The 10,629-nt window shown below is 34.2% G+C and overlaps 1 pseudogene; it reads left to right on the top strand.

Annotated features, from left to right (window-relative positions):
* Positions 1-8,376: 8,376 nt before the first annotated feature.
* Positions 8,377-9,729, top strand: LOC114024343 (annotated as a pseudogene).
* Positions 9,730-10,629: the final 900 nt, after the last annotated feature.

Here is a 10,629-nt window from a genome sequence, read left to right as displayed (position 1 = left end):
TGCACTTTCTTTAATCTAGAAAATCAATAAAACAACAAATCAAGCTTTGATTTGTAACATTTGTCAATTTCTGAGGTTTCAATGATCATAATGAAAATTTAACAACTGGTTCTAACAATCTAGTATGAGCCAATTCTAGCACACTATTGGTAGCACACTCATCACTAATTTTCTGGAATTTCATTTGATCACAGAATTGATCAGAGTTTTTAAGTCTTTCAGAGTGCTTTGTCCTTACAATTTTATTCTTATGATAGAAATTGTTCTCCTGGTTCTATTCACTTCACTCTGAATTAGTTAATACAGGTTGCTCTGATATCATCTCTTTCATCAAGTCTAAAGTGTAATACTATTCAACTTTGGTCATATAACGTAATTAGTTCAGCCATTCTCCATTTAATGAGTACCTTTTTAATTTCCAGTTCCTTTATGCTACAAAAACAACTACTATACAACAGTACATATGGAACCTTTTCCTCATTCTTTGAACTCTTGGGGTACAAACCAATGAATGTTATAACAAATTCAAAGGGTTTGCACAGACCCAAAATCAAGTCAGGAACTTCCAGAAGCTCTGACCAGCATGGGTAGTGATTATAATTTGTCCTGGATCAGACCACTTTGGGAGCACTGAAAGCTTATAAGTCACCTGTCTGAGATGTCTGATTGATCCTGGAATAACAAAACACTTAGTAACCTAAGAAAGTAGTAACAGGACCAACCAGCCCAAACATTCCCTTCAGAAATGTGCAGAGCCTGGCCTTAACACAAAGTTTCAAAAAAAGGAAGTACCCTGAAAGAATGAGCAAACAAATAAAGGATCCCACAATAAAAAAATATTATAGTGAGAAGGATGTTCCAAACCAAACCCAGAAGAAAAGAATGACTCTAAAGCATCTACTAGGAAAGCCTCAAAAAAAAAAGCATAGCTTGGGCACAAATTCAACTAGGATTTTTGGAAGAGCTGTAAGAAAAGTTAAACAAGAAAAAAGGAGTTTAAAATATTTTTTTCCATAAATGAAATGTGAGCTCTCTAGTAAAAATAGAAAAGAAATGAAAGCTATTGAAGAATTGTAAATGGGATCAATGACACAAAAAGTAAACAAAAATCTTGCCAAAGCAACAAATTTTGAAAATTAGAATGGACCAAATAGAAGCAAATGATCCCTTGGGATATCAAGAAATATTAAAACAAGGCCCCGAAACTAAAAATAAATAGAAGAGAATGTAAGGTAGCAAAAAATAATAGTTCAGGGAGATATAGTTTAAGAATCATTGGACAATCTGAAAGCCATGGCAAAAAAAGGACCAAGGCATCTGATTTCAGGACATCATAAAACTGTCTCAATATATTAGAACCATAGAGAAAAGTGGAAACAGAAATATTCTAGCTGTCACCTCCTGAAAGTAACTAGCACAAATAAAATAAAAACTAGCACAAATCTAGGATTTGCAGATAGAAAATAACTATAAACAGCTGCAAAGAAGGAATCCAGGAACCTATGTGTCATAGTCAGGTTCACACAAGAATTAATGGTCACCACCCTAGAAGACTGCAGAGTTTAGAATACATTATTTCAGAATTCAAAGAATATAGGTTTACACCTGTAAATTAATTACACGAGAAAAGCAAATATAATCCTAAAAGGGAAAAAACAGATCTTTAATGAAATAGAGAATTTCCAAGCATTCTTGATGAAAGGACTATAGCTGCAGAGAAACTTTGAAGTGTAAAAAGTATTCAAAACAACCATTAAAAAGCAAATGAGGATCAATCATAAGGGATTAAATAAGAATAAACTTTTTTACATCCTATTATGAGGAGGCAATGTATGTGTCCCCTCTGAACCATTTCATTGCCAAGGGTCATAGATGAAGTTTAATTAGACAGAGGGCTTTGTAGTGGCTCCTAACATCTTGATGGTGTTAAAAGAATGGAAAAATAAGGAAAAATTAATTACACTAAGAGGTGAAGGAAGGGAAAGGAAGGTTAGAAAGAATTATCTCACATAATAGGGGTGTGCACATAGAAGTCTATACAAACAAGGAGGAAGGAATAGAGGAGAGACATGAACTTCATGCATATCTGAAATGAAAGGTGAGAAGAATACACATACACAGTTGGAAACTGAAACATTTCACTCAACAGGGGAAAGGAAAAAAAGAGAAAAGAAAGAATTAGAGGGAATGTAGATCAATAAAGGAATTAATACTATGAAGAATATATTCTAAGGGTATATCCTAAATATTTATAGTAACTTTTTTGTGATGACATATTACCATTGTGCTGTAAGAAATAAATAATAAATGTTTCAGAAAAACTTGGTAAGAGTTGCATGAGCTGATACAGAATTAAGTGAATACAACAATTTATATTGATAGCAATATTATAAAGACAGATTTGAACAACTTAGAATTCTGATTAATGCAATGACCAATCAAAATTCCACATGATTTATAATGAAACATGTTACCTACCTTAAGATAAAGAGGCAAGGACTCAGAGTGCTTCATGAACAGTACACACAAGCATAATATTTATGTTACCTATTATATATGTGTGTGTGTATGTTATGGGTGATATGGCCAATGCAGAAATTTGTTTTGCTTGAATATACAGGTTTGTAACAGGGGATTTTTTTTTCTTTTTCTCAAGGTGAAGTCAGGGAAAGGCGAGAAGATGGATTTTTAAGCAATAAACATTTAAGTGACTTCTGGTGAATAGTTTCTAATAGCTTTTCAGAATGCTTTGATTAGGGAACACTAAAGCTATCTCAGCACTTGCTTTTTGTCTCTATTCAAAATACCTTCTGGGCTGCTTGTTTTGACCTCTGTGTCTGTCTGTCTGTCTCTTTGCTTTCATTCAACTCTGTCTCCATCTTTATTCGTGTAACTTCCTTTTCTCTTCCATTCCCTCATTTTGTCTCATTCTTTCTGTATATTCATGTTATGCATACCATAATATCTTGCTGGTAAAAAAAATAAATTGATTAATCAAATCTCCCTTCACCGAACATATCTGTCCCAAACCTTCATGATCCTTTCTTTCTAGGTGAGAGGAGACTTACATTGTACTTGTATATCACAAGACCTGAAATTCCATTCAGCGAAGCTCTGGAAAATAACTCTCTGCAGAGCATACAAAGAGTTTGTATCCCCAGAGTATGATTTCTAAGTCTTAAGCATTTTTTTTTCCAATACTATTTAATTTTTCCCTAAATTACATGTCAAGACAAAAAAATTAGCATTCATTTTTACAAGATTTTGAGTTCCAAATTTCTCTGCCTCCTTCCCCTCCCTTCTTCTAAAATTGGTAGTAAGCTTGATATAATCTATACATGTGCTATCACATAAAAAAATTTCCATATTAGTTATAGTTGTGAAAGAAAAAACACATAAAAATGACAAAGAATTAAGTAAGTGGGAAAAATATGATTCGATCTACATTCAGAGTCCATCAGTTCTTTATCTGGATATGGATAGCATTTTGCTTTGTGAATACTTTGTGCTTGTCTTGGATCATTGTGTTGCTGAGAAAAGCTGAGTCATTCATAGCTGATCATCATTACATGTTACTGAAATTGTGTACAATGTTTTCCTGGTTTTGCACATTTCACTTTGCATCAGTTCCTACAAGTCTGTCTAGGATTTTCTAAAATCTCCCTGCTTATCATTTCTTATACCACAATAGTATTCCATTATATTCATTTACCACAACTTGTTCAGTCATTCCCCAATGGATGGAAATTTTCAATATGTTGACACCATGAATAGGGCTGCTATAAATATTTTTGCACGTGTAGGTCCCTTTCCTTGTTTTTGTGACCTCTTTGGGATTCAGACTTAGAAGTGGTATTGCTGTATCAAAGGTTATGCACAGTTTGGTAGCCTCTTGGGCACAGTTCCAAATGGCTCTCTAGAATGGTTGGATCAGTTCTCAACTCCACCAACAGTGTCCCAATTTTTCTCACATCCTCTCCCACATCTATTATTTTCCTTTTTTGTCATATTACTCAATCTGACAGGTGGGAGATAGTACCTCAGATTTGTTTTAATTTGTATTTCTCCAATCACAAGGGAATTGGAGCATTTCTTCATATGTCTATAGATAGCCTTGATTTCTTCATCTGAAAACTGTCTCTTCATATCCTTTGACCATTTATCAGTTGGAGAATGGCTTGTATTCTCATAAATTTGATTCAGTTCTCTATATATTTGAGAAATGAGGCCTTTATCAGAGACACTTGCTATAAAGATTGCTTCCTAGCTTTCTGCTTTCCTTCTAATCTTGGTTGAATTGGTTTTGTTAGTACAAAAGCTTTTCAATTTAATATGATCAAAAATATGTATTTTACATTTTGTAATGCTTTCTATCTCTTTTTGGTCATGAATTCTTCCCCTCCCCATAGATTTGACAGGTAGACTATTCCTTGTTCTTCTAATTTTCTTATGGTGTCACCTTTTATATCTAAATCATGCACCCATTTTGATCTTATCTTGGAATATACTGTGTGAGATGTTGGTCTGTACCTACTTTGTTTCTTACTGTTTTCCCAGCAAGTTTTGTCAAATGGTGAGTTCTTATTGCAAAGGCTGGGGTCTTTGAGTTTATCAAACACAAGATTACTATGGTCATTTACTATTGTGTCTTTTGTATGTAATCTATTTCACTGATCCACCACTTTATTTCTTAGCCAGTATCAGATAGTTTTGATGATAATAGCTTTGTAATATAGTTTGAGATCTGGTATTGCTACATCACTTTACTTTGTATTTTTTTCCCATTAATTCCCTTAATATTCTTGACCTTTTGCTCTTTCAGATGAATTTTGATGAATTTTTTCTAACTCTAGAAAATATTTTTTGGTAATTTGATTGATACAGCACTGAATAAGCAAATTAGTTTGGGCAGAATTGACTTGGGCTTATCTATGAACAATTGATATTTTTTCCAATTGTTTATATTTGATTTTATTTGTGTGAAAAGTGTTTTGTAGTTGTGTTCATATGGTTCCTGTATTTATCTCAGAATGTGGACTCCTAAGTATTTTATATTGTTTACAGTTATTTTAAATGGAATTTCTCTTTGTATCTCTTGCTGGTGGGTTTTATTGATCATTTAAAGAAAGACTGACAATTTGTGTGGGTTTATCTTATATCCTGCAAATTTCTTTTTAAGTTGTTAATTGTTTTAAGTAACTTTTTAGTTTATGCTCTAGGGTTCTCTAAGCATACCATCATATCATTTGCAAAGAGTGGTAGTTGTGTTTCCTCATTGCCCATTCTAATTCCTTCAATTTCTTTTTCTTCTCTTATTTCTATATCTAACATTTCTAGTACAATATTGAATAATAGCGGGGATAATGGGTATCCTTGCTTCATGCCTGATCTTATTGGGAAGGCTTCTAGTTTATCCCCATTGAAGATAATGTTTGCTAATGGTTTTAGACAGATACTGTTTATCATTTTAAGGAACACTCTTTTTATTCCTATGCTCTCTAGTGTTTTTAATGGGAATTTTTGCTGTATTTGTCAAAAGTTTTTCAGTATCTATTGAAATTATCATTTGATTTCTGTTGATTTTGTTATTGATATGATCAATCATATTAATAGTTTTCTTAATATTGAACCAAATTGCATTCATGGTCCACCTGGTCATAGTGTATAATCCTTTTCATATATTGCTGAAATCACTTTGCTAGTATTTTGTTCAAAAATTTTCCATCAATTTTGATTAGGGGAGTTGGTCTAAATTTTCTTTTTCTGTTTCAGCTCTTCCTAGTTTTTGTATCAGAACCATATTTGTGTCATAAAAGGAGTTTGGTAGGACTCCTTCTTGCCTATTTTTCTAAAGAGTTTATGTAGTATTGGAATTAATTGTTTTTTAAATGTTTTGTAGAATTCACTTGTGAACCCATCTGGTCCTGGGGAGTTTTTCCTGGGGAGTTCAATAATAGCTTGTTCAATTTCTTTTTCTAAGATAGGGTTATTTAAGCATTCTATTTTCAGATATGTTAGTCTAGGTAATTCATATATATATGTGTATATATATATATAGTGTGTATTAAATATGCACCCATTTTGCTCAGATAATAAGATTTATTGTTATATAAGAGGGTGAAATATTTCCTAATGATTGCTTTGATTTCTTCTTCATTGGTGATGATGTCACCCTTTTCATTTTTGATACTGGATAATTTGGTTTTTGTCTTTCTCTTTTTTAATCAAATTAACCAATGACTTATCTATCATATTGTTTTTCCCCCCATAAAACCAGCTCCTAGATTTTTTTATTAGTGCAAGTTTTTATTTTGAATCTTAATAATCTCAGATTTGATTTTCAGCATTTTCAATTTGGTGCTCAATTGGGGATGTTAAATTTTGTTCTTTTTTCTATTTTTTAGTTGCATTCCCAATTCAGTATATTGTTCCTTTTTTCACTTTGTTGATGCAGGAATTCAGAGAATTAAATTTTCTCCTAAGCACTGCTTTAACTGCATTCTGTAAATTTTGGTATGTTATCTCATTGTTATCATTCTCTTTAATGAAATTATTGATTATTTCTCTGATTTGTTCTTTGACACATTTATTCTTTAAAATTGTATTGTTTAGTTTCCAATTAGTTTTTAATCTATATTTCCACTACCTTCATTGAAAGTAATTATATTATGATCTGAAAATAATTAATTTACTATTTCTGACTTTTTACACTTGATTTTGAGGTGGTTTTTTTTTGCTCTATTATATGTTCAGTTTTTGTGTAGGTGCCATGTGCTGCTGAGAAAAAAGATATATTCCTTTCTTGTGCTTTGTTCCGTGACCAATCACAAGCACTATTTTCTGCCCTGGAACTATGAGGAGGGTTTGCCTTCCACTGTGGCCACAAGCTTTACTTTCCTAGTGCTCTTCCTTGCCCTGGAACTGTATTCAGGACTGTGACATGAATCCAAGCATGGGCAAAGCAACACAGCCTTTCATCAATGCCAGAAAAAAGATCCTTGTAATCTCCTTCTGACCAGTTGTTTGATCCCCTTACCATCTGTGGACTGAAAGCTCCAGAAGCATTCAGTCACTCCCAAGACCTGCCCCTAGATGGCTGAGCCTGTGCTGGTGTGGCCTACACCAGACTGTGCTTCACTCTCAGGTGTGACAGACCTTTCCTGCTGACCTTCTAAGTTGTCTTTGGAGTCTGTGGGCTGACAGGTCTGGAAATTGCCACTGTGGCCACTGATTCAGTCATCCAAGGACTGCTCTGGGTTTGCTGGAGACCAGTCTGAATGCAGCCTGCACTAGACTAAGATCCTCTCTCACCCTGGTCATACAGACCTTTCCTGCTGATCTTCCAAATTATCTTGGGCTGGGAATTTGTTTCACTTCCTCTTTTTGTGGATTCTGCTGCTCTTGAATTTGTTTAGAGTCATTTCTAAAGATATCTGCAGGGGTTTGGGAAGAACTCAGGTGTGTCCCTGCCTTTACTTAGCCATCTTGGCTCCACCCCAGAGAGGTTTAGTATTGATATTACTTCATTGTCTGTGGTACCTTTGAGGAAGATATAGTTTCATTTCCTCATTTCTTTTAATTGTCTATTTTTGCTTTTACTTTATTTGAGAGCAGGATTGCTATTTATTTATTTAATTGCCTATTTATCAATAATTAATTAATTAACTAATTTTTTACTTCAGCTGAAGCAAATAGATTCTCCTCTAGACCCTTACCTTTACTCTGTGTGCAGCCCTCTGCTTCAAATGTGTTTCTTGTAAACAACATATTGTAGGATTCTGGTTTTTGATCGACTCTGCTATCCATTTCCATTTTATGGGAAAGTTCATTCCATTTACATTCACAGTTATGATTACTAACCATGTATTTCCCTCCATCCTATTCCTCCTATTTGTCCTTTTAATTTCCAATTCTTTTCCACCAAAAAATGCTGCTATAAATATTTTTGTACATGTGGTCCTTTTCTTTTTTTTATTAGCTCTTTAATATATAGAACTAGTAGTGGTATTTCTGGATAAAATGGTATAGCCTTTTGGTCATAGTTCCAAATTGCTTCCCAGAATGATTAGATGAGTTCAGAATTCCACCAACAATGCAATAGTGTACCAATTTTCCCAAATCTTCTCCAACACTTATCATTTCCCTTTGCTGTCATATTAGCCAATCTGAGAGTTGTGAGGTGGTATCTCAGAGTTGTTTTAATTTGCATTTCTCTAATCAATAATAATTTAGAGCATTTTTCCATGTGACTATGGTAAGCTTTAATTTCTTCCTCTGAAAACTCTGTATTCTTATTCTTTGACCATTTATCAATTGGGTAATGACTTGTATTCTTATAAATTTTATTCAAATCTCCACATGTTTTAGAAATGAGGGATGGAAGAGGGAGCACCCAACCTACTGTTGGGGCTTCTGGCTGAGTCCCTGGGGAGCCTGGACACTGACCCGGTGACAGCTGAGATTGAGGAAGTAGCCTGGATAGGATGCGGGGCCAAGGGCCTCCTCATGACTCTCAGGACTTCATGATGACAGAAGGTATGTTTTGGTAGGAAAAAAAATTGAAATTATTGTTTTAGAAGCAGAAAAAAGGAGTGGAAGAAATGCCATGAACATGCAAGAAACTTACACAGCTTACCTCATTGAGACAAGATCAGTTGAACCAAGTGATGGCCAGAGTATTATTATAGATTCTCTTTGGAGACAGTATAGGGAATTTGAATTATTGAGAAACTATTTGCTAGTTTACTATCCACATATTGTTGTCCCACCTTTTCCAGAAAAGAGAGCAGAATTCATTTGGCACAAACTTTTTGCAGACAACATGGATCCTGATTTTTTGGAAAGATGAAGAATTGGTTTGGAAATTTTTCTTTTAAGAGTGACTTCACATTCTGTCCTTTCTGAACACAAAATCTATTTGTTTTTAACACAGGAAAATAACTGGAAGGAGACGGTGAATGAAACAGTGTTCCAGCTAAAGGCAGACTCCAGGTTAAATGCTCTTAATGCAACATTCTGAGTGAAAAACCCAGACAAGAGATTTACTGAGCTAAAACACTATGGTAATGAACTACAATCTGTCATCTCACACCTTCTTTGAGTCAGAGCCAGAGTGGCAGACTGACTCTATGGTGTCTATAAAGTTCATGGAAATTATGGCAGAGTTTTCAGTGAATGGAGTGCCATAGAAAAAGAAATGGGGGGTTGACTACAGAGTGCAGAACATCATATGGATGAATATGCAGCCTCTATTGATGATATTTTAGAAGAGGAGCATTATGCAGATAAGCTGAAGGAATACTTTTTCTATGCAGAAGCATTAAGAGAAGTTTGTAGGAAACATGAACTAATGCAGTATGACTTGGAGATAGCTGCTCAGGATCTGATGTCCAAAGAGCAACAGTGTGAAGAACTCGCAACAGGGACTGTGAGGATATTCTCCTTGAAAGGAATGACTAGTAAGCTTTTTGGTCAAGAAACTTCAGAGCAAAGAGAAGCCAGAATAAAGGTGCTAGATGAACAAATAAATGAAGAAGAACAACTGAAGTCTAAAAATCTGGAAGGCAGAGAATTTGTCAAAGTGCCTCGGCAGATATTGAATGCTTCAAAGAGCAAAAGAACCATGATTTAAAGGAGAATCTCATAAGCTATACAGCTATGCAAATTAGTATGTGCAAAAAGGGAATTCAAGTGTGGACCAATACTAAGGAATGTTTCAGCAAGGTGTGATCCTATAGAAATGAATTCCTCTTCAATCAAGTGCCCCAAAACAGAAGTACGAGTATGTAATGGAGACTTAAGTTGCTACGTGGTATACACAAAAATTTACAATTTAATAATTTAAGTAAATACAATGTTCTTTATGCTAATTGTAGTTGCTAGAATAGCACAAAAAGGAGATTTTTAAATGAAGATTAACATTGAAATTAAGATCTTATGGTGAGCCCCCCAAAGTCATTTGGCATTGTTTGAGAGGATTCTGAACTAGTAAAAGTACCATTGTTAGGTCATGTTTACATGTCTTTTCAGCCTAAGCTCTATAAATGTACAAAATAATTTAGAGAGTTTTTACTTAAGATTATATTCTTGAAGTTTACCCAGAAAAGATGGCCAAGTGGGAACTCATCAGAGTGCAGTGAGGGTGCTTTTTACTTGCCTTATATTTGAGCTATTTGTTTTGACAAAAGCTCAGCAGAAACTTAGTGTGAAAACTAAGTCATTGCACCCATACCTCCTCAACACCCTTGTAAGAAATGTGTGCATACACTAGAAAATACCTTAAACTTTGCGCTTCACCAGAATTTTAATATTGGACAAAATTTTTATACTGCCAACAGAGAAGACAACTCTTTAAATGAGTAGTGAAGTCCATTGTCTTGGATTAGTAGAAAGCCTTTTAATTGAATGTGTTAAATATAATAAGCAAGTTTCCAAATCATTTTTTTCAAACCTGAATGATGAGCTTAAATTAACTTGGCTTGGTTCTTGACACATGGTGTTTCAGGGTACAAGATGTAACATTTTAAGTGTCTAAGATCTATATGTCACAGCAATATATATGGTATCTTCATTATTAACATTCTTCTTCTATACTGCTTGGCTGTAATTTTGTAAGAAAAAAATGAATGA

This window comes from Vombatus ursinus, unplaced genomic scaffold, assembly GCF_900497805.2.
Source record: "Vombatus ursinus unplaced genomic scaffold, bare-nosed wombat genome assembly UNPS02014821.1, whole genome shotgun sequence".
Classification (NCBI taxonomy): Eukaryota; Metazoa; Chordata; class Mammalia; order Diprotodontia; family Vombatidae; genus Vombatus; species Vombatus ursinus.
Note: the sequence above shows the minus strand (reverse complement) of the source record. Positions and strands in the feature narration are given on the sequence as shown.